Here is a 21,829-nt window from a genome sequence, read left to right as displayed (position 1 = left end):
ACGCCCTCCCATCAGATGTCAAAGAGATAAACAACTACCTGACATTCAGAAGACATCTTAAGGCAGCCCTGTTCAGGGAAGTTTTTAATGTGTGACATCTTAGTTTATTTTTGGTCTTTGTGGAAGCTGCCCAGAGTGGCTGGGGAAACCCAGCCAGATGGGCGGGGTACAAATAATACATTATTATTATTATTATTATTATTATTATTATTATTATTATTACCATACCAAGGTAAAATTCACATTCGTTACTTCGCCAACTTTTGCCTCTGGACCTGCCCATCTAGGGCCATGTGGCTCTTGGAAGGTTGCCCACAAGGTAACATGGCCCTAGAGCTGAAAGAGCTCCTCAGTGTGGTGTGGTGGTTAAGAGCGGTAGACTTGTAATCTGGGGAACTGGGTTCGCGTCCCTGCTCCTCCACATGCAGCTGCTGGGTGACCTTGGGCTAGTCACACTTCTTTGAAGTCTCTCAGCCCCACTCACCTCACAGAGTGTTTGTTGTGGGGGAGGAAGGGAAAGGAGAATGTTAGCCGCTTTGAGACTCCTTCAGGTAGTGATAAAGCGGGATATCAAATCCAAACTCTTCTTCTTCTTCTTCTTCTTCTTCCCCCACTATTGCTATAAATGATTGCTTACAAGCCAAGGGGCAGGCAGCGAAGCAATGTAGAACAAGGCATGCAAGTCCTGTCCAGGAAAGGTTCGTAGTCTAAGTCTAATGAATGAATATTGAGAAAGGGAGGAAAGGGCAGAGCTAATCTCCCCTTATGTGGGGCCAATGGCCTGGTCCAGTTGTGATGTACATATTGCAGCCTCTAGTTGTGTGTTTCTGGCAGCAGCAGTGGTTTTCCAAGATGGGGTGCTCCTCCGATGGGGTTCTCCTCAGTGGTTGCTGGCGTGGCTGGAATAGGACAGGGTAAAGTATGTGAGAAAGTCACACATAGCAGTTCCTGGAGTGCCAGGTTGTGTACAATGATCACCAAACTCCATGTGTATGTGATCAACACACAGATCAATTGCATATTCTTTAAGGTGCGTTGAAAAACTGGTTTGACTCTGAGGAGTCCCTTTCTCTTGACGCAATTCCCCCCCAGCCACCCACTCCGTCTGTCTCCCGACCCCTGTTTTTCCTCCCTCCAAGCAAAGTGTCCAGCCTCTGCTGGCACTCTTAATGAGTTATGCCCCTGGCGGCATTTCCCGTAAGGGAGCAAATAGCAGCTCTGATTAGCCAGAACAGAGCCTAGCATGATTGCCAGAGCACGTTAGAGAGTAATTGTACAAATGTGCCATAACATCTCTAATGCGGAGATTATGAGAACGGTTTGGAGAGCAGAAGGCCGTGAAGTAGCAGCGGCAGAGAAGGAGGGCAGAACTGGGGTGCTGGAAGAGCGGTCGGTTTGAGATTTCAGCATTTAGCAATGCCAAGTATTCCTAGATCCAGGAGAACATTGACAATAGCTTGCATCAATGTGTTTGCTGATTATTATACCATATGCACCCCACTTTTTATTCCAAGGTGGCACACACACTTCTCCGTCTCTCTGTTTTATCCTCACAACAACCCTGTGAGGCTAATTCTTGTTTTGTCTCCATCCTCTGCCGTGCTGAGTTCTACAACACTGAGCCTGAGGAAGGTATCAGCCAGGGCCACCCCTTGGACAGCTTGCAAGAAAGAAGGCAGGCAGGTGGGAGCTGGCTCAGGGCTGACCCCAATGCCCCCTTCACCCTATTCTGAAGCCATCCAAGTTGGTGGCCATCACAGCCTCTCGTGGGTGTGAATTCATAGTTTAACTCTATGCTGTCCCTGTATCTGTCCTGAACCTTCCAACATTCTGCTTTGCTGGATGACTCTGATTTCTAGTCCCTCCACAGCTTGCATAATCCTGCACACCTCTGCCGTGTCCCCTCTTCCCTGCCACAACTTTAAGCATGCAGATAACGCCCTCTGGCTTTGTGTGTGTGTGTGTTGATTGCCCTACGTTTGTTGCAGAACGCAATGGGGGAAAGCGTCTTTCTTGCAAGGAAATAGGATGATACGGTTGCAAGCAGAGCACCTGTTGTTGTCCCTAAAGGCTTTAATCAGCACCACCAGCACCATGCCAGGTGGACAGCAGTCCCAAGAGCAAAGGCTCTCCAAGTTGCGCACGCCATATAAGGGGAGCGGTCAGAGGACAAGCATATTTTGAACACTGTCAAGGGAACTGGAAGCTACTAGCTATGGAAAGCCACTAAGTTTACTCCTGCTGCTGGGCCTGGGAGGGGAAATACTGCTGAGGAGGCCAACTTGGGGGGGCGGGGAGATGTTACCAGCTTAATAGGGTCACATTTGCTCAGAGGAACCTGGAGCCTCGGATTGGCTGATACTGTACTTTAAATGAAACTTCACTCTCCACAGCCCTAAATGCTGCTGGCTATGGAGTGAGACGAGTCACTTCTAGACAATCTGTTTATTGAGCATTTGTCACAATTCGTTAGAACAAAGTTTGAGATGAGGTTGGATGATGCTGGCTATTAATTGAGCATTCATTCTAATCTAGAGCATGCCAGACATCCTTTTCAATTGTGCATTCATGACTATTTGTGCTCATGGTGGTGTTGGGGTGGTTATATGTGATCTGGCTTTCTGTAGTTTTTGCAAAAATTCCAAGGTGCTTGTTTTCCAATTGGCGCACATCCCAATATTTCCTGCTGAAGCCCTGTAATTTTAAATACCATAAATGTTCCGTTTGTTGGGTTGTTTCGTCCTGCTTTTGTTGCGCTGAGTTGCCCTCCAGACAGCGATGGTGCCGTAACATTGGGGTAGCATCACAGAATAATGCTGAACGGTGTGTGGATGGTCCAGCATAATTCCACCATTAATGCACTATTATTGTGTCAACTGCACCTTGCAGAATACACCTGTTTAAAAGCACCCATTTGGAGTGGGCCCTCTGATTTATGGGGAGGTGAAATTACATTGTGGGAAGCAAATGTTGCTCCCCCTTTTCCAAGCATTTCCCCATTGCTGTTATTATCCCAAAGAATTCAATTTGCAGAGTGGCAAGTAGTGAGATTGTTGCGCAACAGCTCCAAAACCATCTTTGATTGTGCTCCCTGATGCTGTTATGTCATTAAATCTGACCTCTGAAGCAGCGACAGTCTGGAAGCTCACATATAATATTTTCACTAAGATATTTTCAAGCACACTTTAGCCTGCTTTTCAGGGGCATAAATTATATGTCAGGTCCAGACTACATAGAAATAAGCAAGATCTCAGTGTGCATTGAATGTAGAATATAATGTTGTTTGTATGCAGCTGTCTTTTTCAGAATGTGCTGGAAGCAGGTATTCCAGTGATCTAGGACCCAAGGAATGATCTACCGTTTTAGTTTTTAAAGGAATTGAAGAAAAACAGGGATGAGCCCACTCTGAGCCAGCCTCCTACTTTCCTGGCCTCGCACACACATAGTCCATTTCTTCTGAGACACTGCAGTCACAACCCGGCAAGAGAGCATGGAGTAATGGTATGAAAGCTTTTCAACTGTACTCTTTGATTCATCAGTAGCCTGCCTTGCAGTGATGCAAAAGCAAATAGGTTGCTCCCCCCCCCCTTTCTGCTAGAGCTGCACCTACCCATTAGCCAGAGAGGGATGCGGGTGCGGGGGGGGGGGAGAGATTTGATTCAGCATGCATTTAAAGGCAAGTCTACTCAATTCACATTTTCTGGAACAATCTGAAAATCGAAATGCAGCCATCCTTCGAAATCCAGGCTTCTCTGAATTTTGCAGTGCTGTTCTCCAACCACATCATAGGTGTGAAAATGCTTACCGCACGGTAAAGTGTGTAGAAAAATGCATGCAATGGTGAAAATAAGATACAAGACAACAACTACACTGTATTAAGGGTGATTGTGTTGCAAAATTGTGTATACATTAAAGGAAATGGCATACAATGGGGACCTTTGCATGAAAATGCTGACGAATTTTCATGAGGCCTTTTGCCGTCGTTTAATTGCAAACTGACATGGAAATGTGGAGAAGTGAACTTGAGAGCGGAAAAATGAGAAACTGAAATGGAAGGATTTGCCCATCCCTAACTGCAACAAAATGCTGCAGTGTGGATTGGTCCTGTTTTGGTTTTCTGCTCAATTCCACCTCCTTTCAGGAGCTTCCATTTTGAGCCCCTTCCTGATTTTCTGTTTCCTCCCCCTCCCCCTCCAAATTGCCAACAGATGCTCAGCATCCTGTTGTTCCTGAGCGTGCTCTGTCCTCATTGGGCTGCCCCCCACCCCCGCACTTTTCACATCCTCCCCCAATATATATCCCCTGCTTCTGCAAAAGTTGGGGTTTCCAAAGCCATGCACTTTATTTACCATCTTTGGACTATATATGCAATCATAACCAGGCACTTGAGTTCACAGCTGGTAGTTCCTGCAACAGAGCTTTGCCATGTTCTGACCAGTCAGCCTTGCCTTCCGCTAGCATCCTCCATTGTATTACCCTTCTCAACTCCTAGTTGCGATGGCTATGTTTCTCTCTCTCCATTGCTGGTTGCAGTATGCCTCTGAATGCCACAGTGCCACCCGCGTCCCTTGAGAGCAGGATACCGGACTAGATTAGATGGGCTTTTGGCCTGATCCAGCAGCCAGACTTTTCTTCAGTTTTTTCCTATCTCTCTTTCCAACAGGCAGGCTGTGCATGCACCTGGGACACCAAAATAAAAAAATTGAGAAACTTTTGAAAGAATTGGATATTTTTTTAAAAAAGCACCAATGTAGTCATCATGGGGAAAATTAGAACTTGGTTAGACTTCTTACACTTCACTCCAAACTCTCTCTCCCCATTTTTTTTTAATTCCTTATCCCCACTAAAACCGTGTGTGTGTCCCCCTTACTAATGTAAATTGAAGTAATGCAAGGAAATCAGATCCTGTCATGTGTTGCACATGACACACATGCATGCACATTTCAGCATACATGTAAGTTTTGGTTTAGTACTGCTTTTATTTTGAATTATATATTGGGGGGCTTTCATAGGTGCCATCCCACGCTGAAGATTGTGCGTGCCCGCTACAAAGGGCTTCAACTTTGCCCATTGGATTTGGGGACCCCCAGCCCTCACAGATATATTATTGTGGGTGCCAAAGCACCTGTGACCCACCCTGGAGTTGGCTCTGGTGGGGGCTTATAATAGTTTCAGTGCCCATGGATTGGAAAGGTCTTAATCAGCACTGAATATTAGACAGAAACCCTCTCTATGGCCTTCTCATCTGAATCTCTTTCTCTTCCAACCAGCCTTTTAAGCAGAGATCTTTCCCAGCCTGCATCTTTTTTAGATATTTAGATATTTTTAAATTGTTCTAGTCATTGCTGCGTTTGCCACCCTGGGCTCCTTTGGGGAGGAAGGGCAGGATATAAATAAATAATGGTGGGTGGTGTTTTTAAATTGCAGTCAATTGTCCTACCCACTTCTGCTCCTCGCTTCACCGACTGCTGGCATGTGGCCCTTGGCAGGTTGTTAAGAAGGGCCAGTGGCCCATGGGATGAAACAGGCTCCCTCCCCACCCTGTTCTAGCTGAGGATGCCAGGGATTGAAACTGGAAGGTTCTGTATGCAAAGCCCAGGCTGTGCCAATGAGCTGATGCTGCTCCCAAGTCGTGCATTATCATTTCCGTGTGTGCATTTAGAAGCCTATGCAAGGGAGACCTCTTGGTCCCTCCCCATTAAAATGGATCTCTCAGAGACCCGCAGGAGAAGGTTGAAAGCTGAGTGCTACTCTCAATTCATTATTTTTGGAAAGATAATGCCTGATACCTCCCTAAGAGGGAAAATAGGATCGGTGATTTGGCTGAGACAGAGTCACATAAGAATGCAAGAAGAGCTTAGTTGCTGAAACAAGCCTAAAACCTCATTGTAGGCCAACATCATCTGAAGGGCCACAGGTTCCCTGGTTCACTGCCTAGGGAGGTGTGCCAGCCTGCAGTTGTGCTGTACTGCACACAGGACAGGCTAGTATAAGTGAGGATGGCTCCTACTTTTAGCCTCAGCAGATCCCGACAGATGCTCAGAAAGCATGCAAGAGATATTTCCTTTACACTTACCCAACACTGCTCATATCTTTCCCCCCAGAAATGTGAGGGCCGGGTAGAGGCAAGTGCAAACAGTTTGTAAGAACACAAAAAGAGGCTGTCTGCTACATCAGGCCAAAGGCCCATTGTGTCCAACAACCGGCTCTCCCAGCAGCCGATCAGATGTCCCAATGATAAGTCCACAAGCGCGACCTGAGCACAAAAGCAGCTCTCCCCGTCTGTGACTGCCAGTGACCTAGTATTCAGAGGCATATTGCCTCCGACAGTTGAGAGAGAAAACCTAGCCATTGTGGCTAGTAGCCAATGATAGCCTTCTCCTATATGAATTTGCCTGACCTTCATTTGAAGTCCTTGAAGAGGCAGCGCCAGTCCTGAGAAATGGGACTAACCTTGGAAAATTCAAATGACCCTTGAGGTGCATACATCTCCTTTCTTTCCCAAGTTTTTTTTTGGGGGGTGGGGGTGGGGCAATGTTCTTAAACCAAGGAGGAATGCCTTTATTGCTTTTCAGTATGATGTCAGAAATAGAAACTGCTAAGAACTGGAGTGAGCGTGTGTGTGTGTGAGAGAGAGAGAGAGAGCGCTTGCCCACTCTTGGTCTGGTTTGTTGCATTACATTTGCTCTTGTGAGCTGGTGTTATTTGGCTCCTGCAGTTTATTTTAATTGCTTTGGAGACCCAGCCTCCGGCTCAGCTCTCTAGCTGCCTGCTGCTAGCAAACGCTCCTCCAAACCCCAAGCATCCCCCAGCTGTACTTTCGCCTGCCAAGAGAGGTGTCTGAATAAAATTGTGTTGTGTGCGGAGAAATGGGTGATGCGTGTACACACAGAGACGCACGCCCCCTACTCGCCGGCTGGCTAAAAATAGCTCTCTCTTGCTCTCTCTTGTACATAGATTTTCTGCTGCTCTAGGTTCCACGCCTCGCTCCTGGTTCGGCTAGTTGGAGATGTGGGCGCTCATTAGGGCTTTTAAGAAGGATCGAGATGCCAGCGCTTTCCAAAAGCACTGGAGAAGCACCATCCCCTCCCCAAATGTGCAGCCGCATATCCAGGTGTGTTATGTGTCTTATAACTAGAAAAAATCTGAATCACATAGGAGGTTGCCTGACAAAGTCAGACAATTGCTCCATCTAGCATTGTTCTGTCTACATGGACTGGCAACAGCTTTCCAGAGTTTTTCAGAAGGGGGACATTCCCAGCCCTGCTAGGGATTGAACCCGGAACATTCTGCATGCCAAGCATATGCTCTACCACAGTGCTACAGGCCTTCGCCTTAAAACATGAAGATGTGTTGTACTGAGCCGGTCCATTGGTCCAGTATTGTCTGCACTGAGTGGCACGGCTTTTCAGGCAGAGGGCATTCCCAGCTCTGCCTGGAGGTTCCAGGAATTGTACCTGGGACTTCCTGGATGCAAGGCAGATGCTCAGCCACTGAGCTATAGCCCTTCCCAGAACCAGTTCCCTAGCACAGGGTGGTGGGCTCCCATATCACTGGAGTTCTTCATGCACAGCCTAAGAATTAATCTGTTGGGGATTTCCTGCATCAAGCCAGGGGTTGCTTTACCCACCATTTTTGTTCTGCTTGTTTGTTGTGTTGTATTTTTAGTTGTTGATTTTAGTCTTCTCTAGGTGACCTTTTGTTGCCGTTTTTATCTTGAAGGGTGGGATATGCATAACCATCCAATTGTGCAAACAAATCCTTTACGTGCTACTCTTGCTGTGTCGTTAATCTTCCACAAGATGGCGCCCAGAGGTACCACGTTTACTACCCTGGATTTAATGAAGGATGTAAATTCCAACTACAACAGAGAATGTTCCATCTCCAGATGATGCACATTCCCTTCTCCAACTTGAGGAAATCAATGTGATAGGATGACTAGGACTTCTATACCCCCGATAGCTAGTATTCTGACAATTAGATCACTTAACCAGGTGAGTCTCTCAGCACCTCAAAATTTATTGTTCATTGGATAGACCTCTCTGAGAGGAGGTGAAATTCCCTTCCCCCAGATTCTGAACTGGGAGCAGCGGCTCAGACCTTTTTTGAGAGAAAGACGGCTACATCGGCTCATAAATCACTCTTTTCTCGAGGTTTCCTTGCAGTTTGTGCAATCCAAGGTCATTCAATGGTGCCACAGTGCCTGGCTGTTTAAATTATTTGCACTCTCATCAGAGAGGTGGGCTCTCCTGGGGAGAGTCACCAGGCTGTTCTTGGAGATATAAAGGCTCGGTTAAAAATTTGGCCTTATTAGAACAACATCTGCCTTCCCTAGGAGCTCTCCTAACACCTGAAGAGCTGGCCCTCTGTTACTGGTATCCTGCTACTTGATGAGTTCTGCTTTTTAGAGCCTTGTACTATTTCGCTGTGGGTTAAATCACAGAGCCTAGGACTTGCCAATCAGAAGGTCGGCAGTTCGAATCCCTGTGACAGGGTGAACTCCCGTTGCTCAGTCCCTGCTCCTGCCAACCTAGCAGCTGGAAAGCACATCAAAGTGCAAGTAGATAAATAGGTACCACTCCGGCGGGAAGGTAAACGGTGTTTCCGTGTGCTGCTCTGGTTCGCCAGAAGCGGCTTAGTCATGCTGGCCACATGACCCGGAAGCTGTACGCCGGCTCCCTCGGCCAGTAAAGCGAGATGAGCACGCAATCCCAGAGTCGGCCACGACTGGACCTAATAGTCAGGGGTCCCTTTACCTTTACCTTACTGTTTCAAACGCCAGTATATACTAATACTGGGTTATATCAAAGGTTAATTCTACTCAGATTGAAAGTGGTGGACATGTTTAACTTAGGTTTATTAATTTCAATGCATATACTTTGACTAGAACTTATTTGGGGTGCAACCCACTGTTATTTATTGCTGTTGTACCCATGGGCATCTATCTGGTTGGCCACTGTGAGAAGAGAATGCTGGACTAGATGCAGCAGCCAAGATATTCTTATGAGTAATAGAGAGGGAGGGTTGCTGCCTTCATGCCCTGCCTATGGTCTTCCTGCAGCCATCTGATTGGCCACTTTGAGGACAGGAGACTGGACTTGGTGGGACTTGGTGCAGACACCTATGGCTGGGAATGTATCTTGTCCGAAATTCTGGGGACTCACTGTCAGCCAGTGTAGACAATACTGAGAGGGATGGAGCAATAGTTTGAGTCAGTGCAGGTCTGCTTGCTATGTTCCTAAAGTGCCCTGTGGCATAATGGTGCCACTCCTGGAGATTTTAAAATCTTGCACAAAGCTTCCTTTTCCCTTTTGCTGGCTTGAAAGGGATCTTTTATGCTGCTATGTCTCTGCTAGCTTTTAGGGGAACTTCTCTTATGCTTGTTTTATATTTGCTTATACAGTGGTACCTCGGGTTGCATATGCTTCAGGTTACATACGCTTCAGGTTACACACTCTGCTAACCCAGAAATAGTGCTTCAGGTTAAGAACTTTGCTTCAGGATGAGAACAGAAATCGTGCTCCGGCGGCGCGGCAGCAGCAGGAGGCCCCATTAGCTAAAGTGGTGCTTCAGGTTAAGAACAGTTTCAGGGTAAGTACAGACCTCCAGAACAAATTAAGTACTTAACCTGAGGTACCACTGTAACTGGTTTTATTGTTTTAAATTTATTGTATTTTAAAAAAAAAGTATTAGTGAGCCACCCAGATGCATATACTGTAAATGCAAGAAATCAATCAATGCAAGAAATAAATAGCCCTCTGTAATGTAAACACCACCTTTGGGAATCCTTCCTATCCCATCCTCGGGTCTGATGCAGTGGGGGGGGGACCACATTTGCGCAGAGTGCAGCAGAATAATATAAGACTGCCATGTGCAGCCACCTCCAGGGAATGTGGCATTGAGGAAGGGGGAATAATAAATCATACTGTTTATTTTTAGAAATGCTGCTGGTAAGCTGTTGGGCATTGCTGCCTATGCAGGATCTCCTATGCACTCACACATCCCTCCATTGCACCACTTAGTTCATCATTGCGTCATCTTGCAACAGTGATTCTTTGGCATACACGAGTATTGTGTGATGCTGGCTGGGTGTGTTTGCTTGCTCAGGTCCCTGTGGTGGGAGAACTGGCTAGAAGAAGCCGACAAGAGGAGGCAGTGGCGCATGGGGTGTGTGTCTGTGAGTGTAAATGGCAGGAGCAAAAGACGGAACTTTAGCTCTCCTCTTAATTCAAAAAAGTTAAAATAAAATCAGAATCGGTTGGATACATCCTGCATGAGATGTACTACATGGGCAAGCCCCGTGTCTTATGATCACCTTCTATTGCATTTAACTTTGCTGTAAAGATTTATTCAGCGTTGTCTCTTTTATCATGTTCCTCTGCTAGTGCATGTCTGAGAAACTAAAGTGAGGGATGGTGGTCCTGTTAGGTGATTTTTAGACTTTGGGTGTAACAGTCTTCTAGGGGGGCTTTTGAGACGGCAATGTGTCATACTTCAGAATTTAATGATCTAACGGAGACTTCCTCTTTACGTGGTAATGTATATTCCTTCACTCCATCCAAAAAAGCCAGCCCACTCATTCTGTTGAGTAGACCCCTGGATAACTGCTCCAAAGATTGGTCTTGACAGTGCAGCTAGCAAGGAAGGTGGAATTCACAGGGAGGGGAGGGTATAACACCTCTAGGTAAAGGTAAAGGGACCCCTGACCATTAGGTCCAGTCGTGGCCGACTCTGGGGTTGCGGCGCTCATCTCGCTTTATTGGCTGAGGGAGCCAGCATACAGCTTCCAGGTCATGCGGCCAGCATGACTAACCCGCTTCTGGTGAACCAGAGCAGCACACAGAAACGCCGTTTACCTTCCCGCCGGAGCGGTACCTATTTATCTACTTGCACTTTGACGTGCTTTCGAACTGTTAGGTTGGCAGGAGCAGGGACCGAACAACAGGAGCTCACCCCGTTGCGGAGATTCGAACCGCCGACCTTCTGATTGGCAAGTCCCAGGCTCTGTGGTTTAACCCACAGCGCCACCCACGTCCCTATAACACATAAAGAAAGCCCTGAACAACTTGAGACGAGGATACCTTGAGGACTACCTGATTCCTTATATTCCAGGTTGATCAGTGAGAGCACCTGGATGGGCACCATTCGCTTCAGAAACCTTATTAGCCCCAGCCAGTTGGTGTTACCAGATCCATGCTTTAACTTTCAGGGATCTCTTGAAGACTTTGTTATGCCAACAAGTCTCTGCAGTTGTTTAAAATTTTCTTGAGTATCCAGCCATTTTAATGATTGTCCTGATATACTTTTTTTTAAAATAGGTTTTTAAAAATGTTTTTATGGTGTTGTCCACTGCCCTGATGTTTTATGAGAGGGTGGCATGTGAATAGTGTTAATAAAAATAAATGGTGGGGAGTCTAGCTCTCAATCCAATAGGGCCAGAGGTGAATAACACAGTCTAGGGCAGGCAAGACTTGGGGTTGTAGCCAAACCTAGTCCTACTCAGAATAGACCCATTGATATTGACAGGCATGACTAACTTAGGTCAATGGGTCTACTCTGAGAAGGACTTAGTTGGAGACAACCCTGAAATTCCACATGCAAGAAGCTACAGGCTTATGGGATTTCCTTTCCTTTCCTCTAGCACAGGCATAGGCAAACTCGGCCCTCCAGATGTTTTGTGACTACAATTCCCATCATCCCTGATCACTGGTCCTGTTAGCTAGAGATCATGGGAGTTGTAGGCCAAAAACATCTGGAGGGCCGAGTTTGCCTATGCCTGCTCTAGCATCTCAAGGTCCACCAACCCATAGATCTTCAATCAGTGGGTCACGAGGCTACACCAGGGGCGTTGCAAGGTCACACCAGGTGGGTCTCAGCAAAGTTAGCATGTGCAACTTTTATGTAAACCCTGTGCCCTTTCTGGTGCTTTTCCTCATCTGGTGAGGCATTTCCTCCTGTGTGGTGATGCATAAGTGGACACCCAAGGCATATTTCCTGCCCAAAGACATCCTTTCCAGTTGCTTCTCCTTCTAGAGCCTGAGTTTCCCCACTCAATTCCATTAAGCGTTTCCCTCTTTTTAATGATAAACTCCTAGGGGAAAAAATCACCAATATTTACAACCCTTATAATCTCCTTCCACGTGGCCAGGTGCTTGTTTATATTTATGGGATTTATGCTCCACCATTTACCACAGAGATGGGAGACCTTTGGCTATTCAGATGTTACTGAACCACAACTCCCATCAGCCCCAGCAATCATAACCAATGGCCTGGGATAGTGGGAGCTATACTTCAGCAGCATCTGGAGGGCCAAAGATTCCCTATGCCTGCTTTACCAGTTGATCCTAGGGTGGGAGTACATCTATCAGAGATGGGGAACCTGTGGTCCTCAAGGTGTTGTTGGCATCTAATGGCCATCAACCCCAGCCACCATGGCCAATAGTCAGCCATAAGTGGGAGTTGTAGTCCAGCAACACTTGGAGAACCCAATTCCCTCACTCTTAACATGCATCAGGAAAACAGCACATATAAGTAACCCAAAATGTATATGTGACTCTTGGTCAGTGCTTTTTTTCTAGAAAAATAGGTGCCGGTACTCACCATGAAGTTGTTGCAGTAAGTGCCACACTTTTTAACAACAACAAAATAGAGGTGCTGGTACTGTGTACCCTTGAGTACCCCCTGGGGACCCACTGCTCTTGGTCCTCTCAGTAAATTGGGGACCCGGCAAAGGGACCGTCACTGTACTCTGCAAGCATACCTGCCTATGCCCCTGTTGAACCCTTCAGAGGAATGTGTTGAGGTCAGGATCAGGGACAACCTATGTTCACTCAGTGATTCCTGCACTAAGCCATAAGAACCTACTGGATCAGGCCAAAGGCCCATTTGGTCCTGCAATTTCATCTCACAGTGGCCAACCAGATGACTCAATGGGAAATTCTCAAGCAGGACCTGAGTGCAACAGCAACTCTCTCCACTTGTGATCCACAGCAAACTGGTATTTGGAGACATCCTGCCTCCAACAGTAGAGGTAGAACATAGCTATTGGGCTGTCTCCAGTTAGTCCTACTCAGAGTAAACCCATTGAAAGTGATAGGCAGGACTCACTTAGTACCACTAGTTTCAATGGGTTTAGTCTAAGACTTAGTTGCATGCAGCCCACCATAGCTTAGTAGCCGCAGCAATGCTTCCAAATACCAGTTGCTGGAGACCACAGGAGGGGAGCGTGCTTGGTGCTCAGATCCTCCTTGAGTTTCCTGCAGGCATCTGGTTGTCCATTGTGAGAACACAATGTTGGATTAGATGGGCCATTGGCTTGATCAAGCAGGGCTGCTCTTATGTTCTTGGCCATAGATGGTCTCAATCGATGGTTGCCTCCAACTAAGTTTCACTTACAGTAGACCCATGGAAGTTAATGGACCTAAGTTAGCAATGTCCATTAATTTAAATGGCTCTACTTTCTGTAGGACTAACAGTGGCGTAGGGTGGGTTGTCAGCACCCGGGGCAAGGCAAGTAATTTGCGCCCCCTAACCCGTGGATTTGCGCCCCCTAACCCTAACCCCCAGATGTTGCGCCCGGTGTGGCTGGCCCCCCCTGCACCCCCCACGCTACGCCACTGAGGACTAACATTGTATACAACCCAGAGTTTTTTACGCTGGTATTTGGTACCCGAAACCACATCAATGCATTTATCACTGCTGGATAGAACAGAATGACTAACATCTAATGAGCACATTTATGGACATCTGTTCTCCAAATTCATAAAATGAAGAAAACTGGCCAGCTATTTTTAAAATGCAAAGGTGGAAGGGGTTGCAAGTATGCGAATTAATGTAACCAAGAAACCACAGTGAGATCCACAGGGTAGCAGAGGCAGGGACCTACTAACAGATGCTTGATCTCCATTTCTTTTTCTTTCCTAAATTGGGTTGATAGCAATGAATGTAAAGCATTAGTAAGGAGATGAAAGCTTTTACGGGACTACTTAACACCTAGAATTTAAAAACGAATAAACAAGAAATAAGCGGGGTGGGGGGTGGGGAGCGTGTTTTCCGCCCTTGCCATTTATGCATCCATGCCACCCACTCATGCAAAGAGACATAATAAATCACACACCTGCGTGCGCAAGGCCCCACTGAGCATGCTCCTGCTGCTAGGGCCTACTAAATAATAAATAGCGTGACACAAGCGATAGCAAATGTCAGGGAGCTCTGCCGTGCCTCGGCACAGATCTGCCAGCTACTGCTTCTTGGCGGTTGGGAGATGCACAACAGGAAAGGCCCCACTTCTGTGGGATCACCAGAAATATGTCCCATAGAATACTTGGACAGGCAGAAAAGCAAATTCCTGGATTGTCAGCTGTCTACAGATAACATAACATCAGGAGAGCCTGCTGGGTCAAGCCAATGGCCCATCTAGTCCAGCATCCTATGGGAAATGGCCAACCGGGTTGCCTACAGGAAACTCACAAGTAGGACCTGCGTGCAACAACTTTCCAACTACAATTCCCAGCAACGGCATTCAGAGTCCAACAACAACTGGAGGACCAAACCTTCCCCACTGTTGCAGGGTAATAAATTTTGGCTGGCCCACAGCCCTCCAGCTAGGAGCTGTTCGGCCCCAACAAATGGCTGCTGCTAACACTGGTGGCTATCTTCTACTTTCACTGTTGGAGGCAGTAATGCTTCTGAATACCCGTTGCTGGAAACTGCAGGAAGGGAGAGCGCTGTTGCACTCAAGCCATGCCTGAATGGCCACCTGATTCACTGATTTTGATGTTGCATTTTTATCCTGTAACCCACCTTGGGACCTTGTGGTGAATGGCACACAAGAAATCCTATAAGAGGCAATATGTCTCTGAATGTCAGTTGCTGGGAATCGCAAGTGAGCAGAGTGCTGTTGCACTCAGGTCCTGCTTTTTAAAGGGACCCCTGACCATTAGGTCCAGTTGTGACCGACTCTGGGGTTGCGGCGCTCATCTCGCTTTACTGGCCAAGGGAGCCGGCGTACAGCTTCCAGGTCAAGTGGCCAGCATGACTATTTATATACGTGCACTTTTTGGGGTGCTTTCGAACTGCTAGGTTGGCAGGAGCAGGGACCGAGCAATGGGAGCTCACCCCGTCGCGGGGATTCGAACTGCCAACCTTCTGATCGGCAAGTCCTAGGCTCTGTGGTTTAACCCACAGCGCCACCCGCGCCCCATCCTGCTTTTGGGCTTCCTCTAATAGGCATCTGGTTGGCTACTGTGAGAACAGGATGCCAGACGACATGGGCCTTTGACTTGATCCAGCAGGGCTCTCCTTATGTTCTTCTTAGGTTTGCACTACTGAGAATGCCTCCTGTCTGAAATCCTGCAGAGTCACCGCAAGTCAGTGTGGGCAATACTTGGTGGACCACTGTTTTGGCTCAGTATAGGGCAGCTTTCTGTGTTCAGGATCTAGTAAGCTCCTCTGTTTAGGAATGACAACATTTCAATTCTTTCTTGTGCTTTCCCCACAATGAGTAGTAAATGAACAGTAAGCAATAGCAATACCAGTAGAATAATAATTGAATTCTGGTGCTGGTACTACTAAAAGGGTATGTAGCTATGTTGCATTGAAAACCACAGAGGCATGCAAATGGCAGAGGCCAACAATCCACTGAGTTGTGTTTGCTGATGTGATATTAACAGAATGCAAATCCTGCCTGGCACCAGCACTGCAAAAAAACCTACCGAAGACACAATAGTCTCTATGTTTGCCTTGATTTGCATCATGCACAGCCAGTCATGCTTCTAAATAGCTTGGTCTAATGCTACTGGGGCAACATGTTAGCTCAGTCATTGCACTTTTTAACAGCTGGATCATGGGATAGCCCACCTGATTCACACTAGTGCAAGTAGATAGGTACTGCTGTGGCAGGAAGGTAAACAGTGTTTCCGTGTGCTCTGGTTTCTGTCACGTTGCACGTTACACCAGAAGTGGTTTAGTTATGCTGGCCACATGACCCAGAAAGCTGTCCGTGGACAAACACCGGCTCCCTCGGCCTGAAAGCAAGATGGGCATGGGCGCCACAACCCCATAGTCGCCTTTGACTGGATTTAACCATCCGGGGTCCTTTACCTTCACCTCATAGCTGAGTGGAGATTTGAAGAATCCTGTCTAAAGTCCACCACTAGCCACCACATAATTGTGTACATGCATTTTAGTGTATTTGCAAGTTTGGTTTTTTTACTAGGTCCAAAGCAAATAAATTAAGGTATGTTTTTAAAGCCAAAAACAGTCATCCATAGGCATCTGTGTATAATAGCCATCTTTATCTTAGAAGGGGTATTCTGTGTGTGTATGAGAAAAAGGATAGTGCTTGCCATCTGCTTTATTACTTTATGTTGCAGAGCTAGTTTCGATCTTAGTATAATGACAACTGAATTAATGCGATAAAGGGTAAAATCACATTATGAGACTGAAGAAGTGGAGAATTTGAAAAACAGGAGGTTTTAAAGACAGCAGATTTTTAAAGCTGGGCTGGGTGTGCAAAAAACCATTTGCCTCATGGTATAAGACATTAAAATAGACGAGAGGCAGTTCATAAGAACATAGGAAGCGGCCTAACATTGTGTCAGACCATTGGTCCATCTAGCTCAGCACTGTCTACACTGACTGGCAGTAGCTCTCTGGGGTTTCAAATGGATCTTTGCTATGGCCTGTTGGATCAGATCAAAGGCCTATCTACTCCAGTGTCCTGTTTTCACTATGGCCAACCGGATGCCCCAAGGGGAAGCCCGAAAGCAGGACCTGAGTGCAGCAGTGCTCTTCTCATTTGTGACTTCCAACAACTGGAGTTCAGGGGCCTAATGCATCGGACAGTAGAGAGAGTGAAAACAGGCAGCCTGGTGAGAAGCCACTGATGGCTATATCACTATTTATTTGTCCAACCGCCTTTTAAAGCCATCCAAGTTGGTGGTCATTGCTACATCTTGCGGTAGTGAATTCCGTATGTTAATCATGTGTGGTTTGAAGACATACTTTCTTTACTCTTTCAACATTTCTGTTTTGTTTGGTTAATCAGGTTTTTAGTTCAGGTTTTAGTGGCTCCAATACTTTGGCCACCTCATGAGAAGAGAAGATTCCCTGGAAAAGACCCTGATGTTGGGAAAGATGGAGGGCACAAGGAGAAGGGGACGACAGAGGACGAGATGGTTGGACAGTGTTCTTGAAACTACAAACATGAGTCTGACCAAACTGCGGGAGGCAGTGGAAGACAGGAGTGCCTGGCGTGCTCTGGTCCATGGGGTCACAAAGAGTCGGACACGACTAAATGACTAAACAACAACACCTTGGGTTAAGTACTTAATTTGTTCTGGAGGTCTGTACTTAACCTGAAACTGTCCTTAACCTGAAGCACCACTTTAGCTATTGGGGCCTCCTGCTGCCGCCGGAGCATGATTTCTGTTCTCATCCTGAAGCAAAGTTCTTAACCCGAGGTACTATTTCTGGGTTAGCGGAGTCTGTAACCTGAAGCATATGTAACTGAAGAGTATGTAACCCGAGGTACCACTGTACTATGAGGGAATTTTTTTTGGGGGGGGGATCTCTCTATTCACTTTTTCCATTCATGATTTTATACCCATGACATCTCTACCCACCTTCTAAAAGCCATCTCAGCTAAGTGGGCCCCATGCATAATTTAATGGCAAAACTCTGCACCACCGCTATTTAAAGGTTACTCCTCTCCAAAGTGGAGAGTGGCTACCCCAGTACTTGAACTATTTGTTTAACTTATTTAAAAGCACACACAACACTTTTACATTTGGAGTCTCAATCTAAACGTTTCTCTCCCCTAATAAGTGATCATTTTAATGACTCCCACAGGAGTCCTGCTCAAGCTTTTTGGCTAATGATCTTGCTTCACCATGCAACTGTTTGGTTGCCTGATCCCTGGAGTGGCAGCTTAGAAGAAGTTTTTGCTCCATGTATGCTCTGTTGCATGGAAACATCCATTTTACAAGTTCATTTGTGAAGTAACAGGTGCTGACTCGAGAGGCTGAACAGGGTTCCCTTGTTGACGAGAAGCCGGGCCTGTGCTGTAATTGGATCCTGGAGGACGAGGAGAGTGTGCAGAACATCTCATGCTGTTTGGGAGCATGGCCAGGGTGTGTATGTGTGGGGAGAGACACGCTCCCTTGAACAAAAACAAAGCTGAAACAAAGGTGTTACAGGCTGCTGCTGGAATAGCCTCAAAATGTACAATATACTTTTAAAGGATATTTCTGAGGAGAGTTGGGAAAGGTTCAGAAAAGGGCAACAAAAATTATCAAGGTGGTGAAGCAACTCCCCTATGAGGAAAGGTTGCAGCATTTGTGATTTTTTAGTTTAAAAGCAATAAAGAAAGAAGTGACATGACAGAAGTTTATAATGTTATGCATGGCATGGGGTAGATAGATAGAAAAGGGTTTTCCTTTCTCTCTCCTAACACTAGAAATTTGGAGGTCCAGTGAAGCTGAAGGTTGGAAGCTTCAGGACAGATAAAACAAAGGATTTCTTCACACATCACATAGTCAAATTATGGAACTAATTCTCACAGGAGATAGTGATGGCCACCAAGTTGGGTTGCTTTAAAAGATGATTAGACAAATTCATAGAGGATAAGGCTATCAATGGCTAATAACCCCAATTACCAGGTTTTACTGCTATGGTCGGAGGCAAGTAATGCTTCTTAATACCAGTTGCTGGAAACCACAGGAGGGGACAGTGCTCTTTTGCTCGAATCCTGCTTGAGGGTTTCACATAGGCCTCTGGTTGGCCACTATGGGAACAGGGTGTTGGACTTGATGGCCCATTGGCCTGATCCAACAGACTCTTCTTAGGCACTTATGCATACTCAGTTCAGTAACAGCACAGCAGCAAAGGCTTTTAAAAGCCCAGCCAGCCAGCCCCCATGTGAGGGTACCAATCTGGATCAGGCCCCCTGTGCTGGCAAGTTGCGAAGAAAAAGCATTGTCCTCAAGGGAAAGATACACTACTGTAATTTAGCCACAGAAGTGGTGACTGGTGCCCATTGCGACTGGTGAGGCAGAAGGCAGGTGCAGCCAAAGCCATTGACAGGTGAAGCCAACCATTTCTGCTTTCTCCCCTTCCTCATCCTCCTTGCTGGTTTCTACAAGGGCATCACTGAGAATGAGGAGGAGGAAGATGACAGCCAGTTTCACCCCCTCTGTTGGTTGGAAGAAAGAAGGTAGTTAGGAAGGAGGGAGGGAACTGAGGTCAGGCTGAGGTTGGTGGGGCAGTGACCCATTTGCTCCAATGGACTAGTCTCCATTGGCCCACAACCTGAAGGTAAAAATTTCTCCATCCCCCACTAAAGATGCAGCTGACTTGACAAGTGTCTTGTGTCTTGATATCTGAGATGGGGGAACCTGTGGACTTCCAGAAGTTGTTATAAAAACTGGGGGTTGGGTATGAAAACAGGATGTGGCCATTTTGTAAGCAAGTGTGTGTGGACCAGTGCAAGAAACCCTATAAAACAGCCCAATGAAGACTGTATTCAGTGGATGATGAGTGTCAGTTGCAGACCAGGGTGAGAAGCAGAATGGAATGGAGTATCCTGGGGAAGGGTGTGGCTGCTTGGTTGGGATCCTGAACAAAAGCACGTCACACTGTAATACTTATTTGCAGCTCCCACTTGTGCATTCTAATGGGTTACCTGAAATTATGTGTTTTGAACATGGTACTTTAAAATTCCCTTGTGCTTATTAGATGGGTTAACTAGAGGAACCTAGCTGGTCAGGAACCATACATTTAAACCAAATGGCTCCCCCTCCCCATAATTATGGGAACTGTAGTTTGTTACAGGTGTTGTGCAAGGCAAACTACAATTCACAGGGTTCTTTGAAGGAGGGAGACATGAAGTGTTAGAAATGTGCTTTAAATGTATGGTGTGGATATGACTAAAATTATGGGGAGTGCATTAGAATTCAGGTGCCTTTCAGCTTCTCCAAAATATTCCATTACACTCAGAAGCTCTTTCTCTGCACATCAGCTCTGAAGAACTTCTCATGATCAAGATTGTTGCTAATCTCTTAAATTCTCTATTTTCAGAAGGTGTTTAAAATAACCCCTTTGTTGCATAAGAAACAGTCAAGCTGAAAGGGGGGGGATGTAGACTTTAAGAATGTAACTAGGGAGACTGAATTAGTTACTCCCACCTTTTTTCTTCCTCCTGTGCTAGCTGAATAGTATAATGGCTGAGAATTAGGCTTTTAATTTTGTTTGGTTTTTTTGTTTTTTAAAAACCCTAAAGTGCTAAAGATGTGCACTCTAAAATCTGCCTTCTGATCCCTTCCTAAAGCATGATGCAGTTTTATTCAGTTTTGCCCAAAAGCAGGAGTTTTTGGATTGTTTAGAAAGCGTAGTGCATGCCAGTGCTGAAAAGAGCTGGTTCCTTTCCCTGGAGCGTGTAATACTTTCTTTCATAACCTTTTCCACTTAAGATGCTTCCATACTAGATGCTTACTGTGGGAATTGCAATTTGCTCACTCAGATTTCGTGGGGAATCTACATTATGTCATCATCATCAAATGGCTGTTTTCCTTAGGTATCTACCCCGTCCCCCATCCCGTGTTGCTTCCTGTCTTTTTCAGAAAATTTAAAGGGGGGGCAGAACAGTAATGCAATCTCCAGTGGTATGGATCACCTTAGTACTACCCTTATATTTTTTTAGAAGAAACATGACTTCAACTGGCTCTGTGATATGAGCAGGGCTGGCCCCAATACATTTTGGCACCTGAGGCAGACCCCAAAATTGCACCCCACTCCCCACCAGGGAAGAAGGCGTGAGGAAAGATCTATATCAGGAACAAAGCGGGAAGGAACATCGAAATCCGGACCTGCTACCCTAGTGGATCCTGCCGCCTGAGACAGTTGCCTCACCTTGCCTCATGGGTGGGCCAGCCCTGGATGTGGCCACGTATCTGTTGGTTCATATGGGTTAGAGATGAAGGGGATAATTTTGATGCTGTTCACATTTAAAGGGGAACCTACCTAACGTGCCCCATTATGAAGCAATACAAGAACTGAAACACGGCTGTCCTTTGAAACTTGCAGTTTTCCAGATTTTGCAGTGAGCACAAAAATGCATGCAAGGAGGTACAATGTTCATATAAATGTATGCATTAGTCAAAATAACCTACTAAATGCATTATGTATGGGGAAACTGTTTTGTAAAAATGGATATATTAGGCAAAATTGCATACAAAAAATTCATGGTAGGGGAAATGCTGATGATGAATCTTCACAAATACTTTTTTCTTTTCTTAAATTGCATACTGGTGTAGAAATGTGGAGAACTAAACCACTGGAAAAGTGAGAAACTGAAACATTTGCCCAGTGGCAGATTTTGGACTTGCAAATTTTAGCGGCACCTTGTGCAACGCCAAAATCCCCCCGCCTTTCACCTTCTGTTTGAAGTCATTACTGCGGCATCCTCTTGGCTTAGTGTCCATTGCAGGTGAACTGGTTGCGCTCCCCTAAATCCGCCTCTGATTCACCCATCCCTAACTTGGATCTGGAGTGGCGAACAAAAGGGCTCCTTCCATTTAAGGAAATGACTAAGAGCCATCAATGCTGATGCAGGCAGCCATTTCCAACCCCTGTATAAAATCCTCTCGTACATACTGTACTACATACAATTAAGCAGGAAGCAACATGGGGCTACTTCCTGGAGTATTTAAAAAAAAAAAAGTTTTTCTGTCTGGCAGAAAACTTCAAACTGTTACATAAGAATGAAAGCAGCCCTCTGATCACCTTCTAAGTGCAGTATCTACATTTACCCCTGGAAAGCACCCCCCCATGT

At 46.1% G+C, this 21,829-nt stretch overlaps 1 long non-coding RNA gene across 1 annotated transcript in view; it reads left to right on the top strand.

The window, feature by feature from the left end:
- Positions 1-18,413, top strand: part of LOC310769600 — a 30,589-nt gene extending 12,176 nt beyond the window's left edge. Inside the window, exons 2-3 of the long non-coding RNA XR_014551722.1 lie at positions 6,958-7,114; positions 18,007-18,413. This is a non-coding gene — a long non-coding RNA (uncharacterized lncRNA). The remainder of the gene's footprint in view (positions 1-6,957; positions 7,115-18,006) is intronic.
- The last annotated feature ends 3,416 nt before the right edge of the window (positions 18,414-21,829 follow it).

This window comes from Podarcis filfolensis (assembly GCF_964270895.1).
Source record: "Podarcis filfolensis genome assembly, chromosome: 8".
Lineage (NCBI taxonomy): Eukaryota > Metazoa > Chordata > Lepidosauria > Squamata > Lacertidae > Podarcis > Podarcis filfolensis.
Note: the sequence above shows the minus strand (reverse complement) of the source record. Positions and strands in the feature narration are given on the sequence as shown.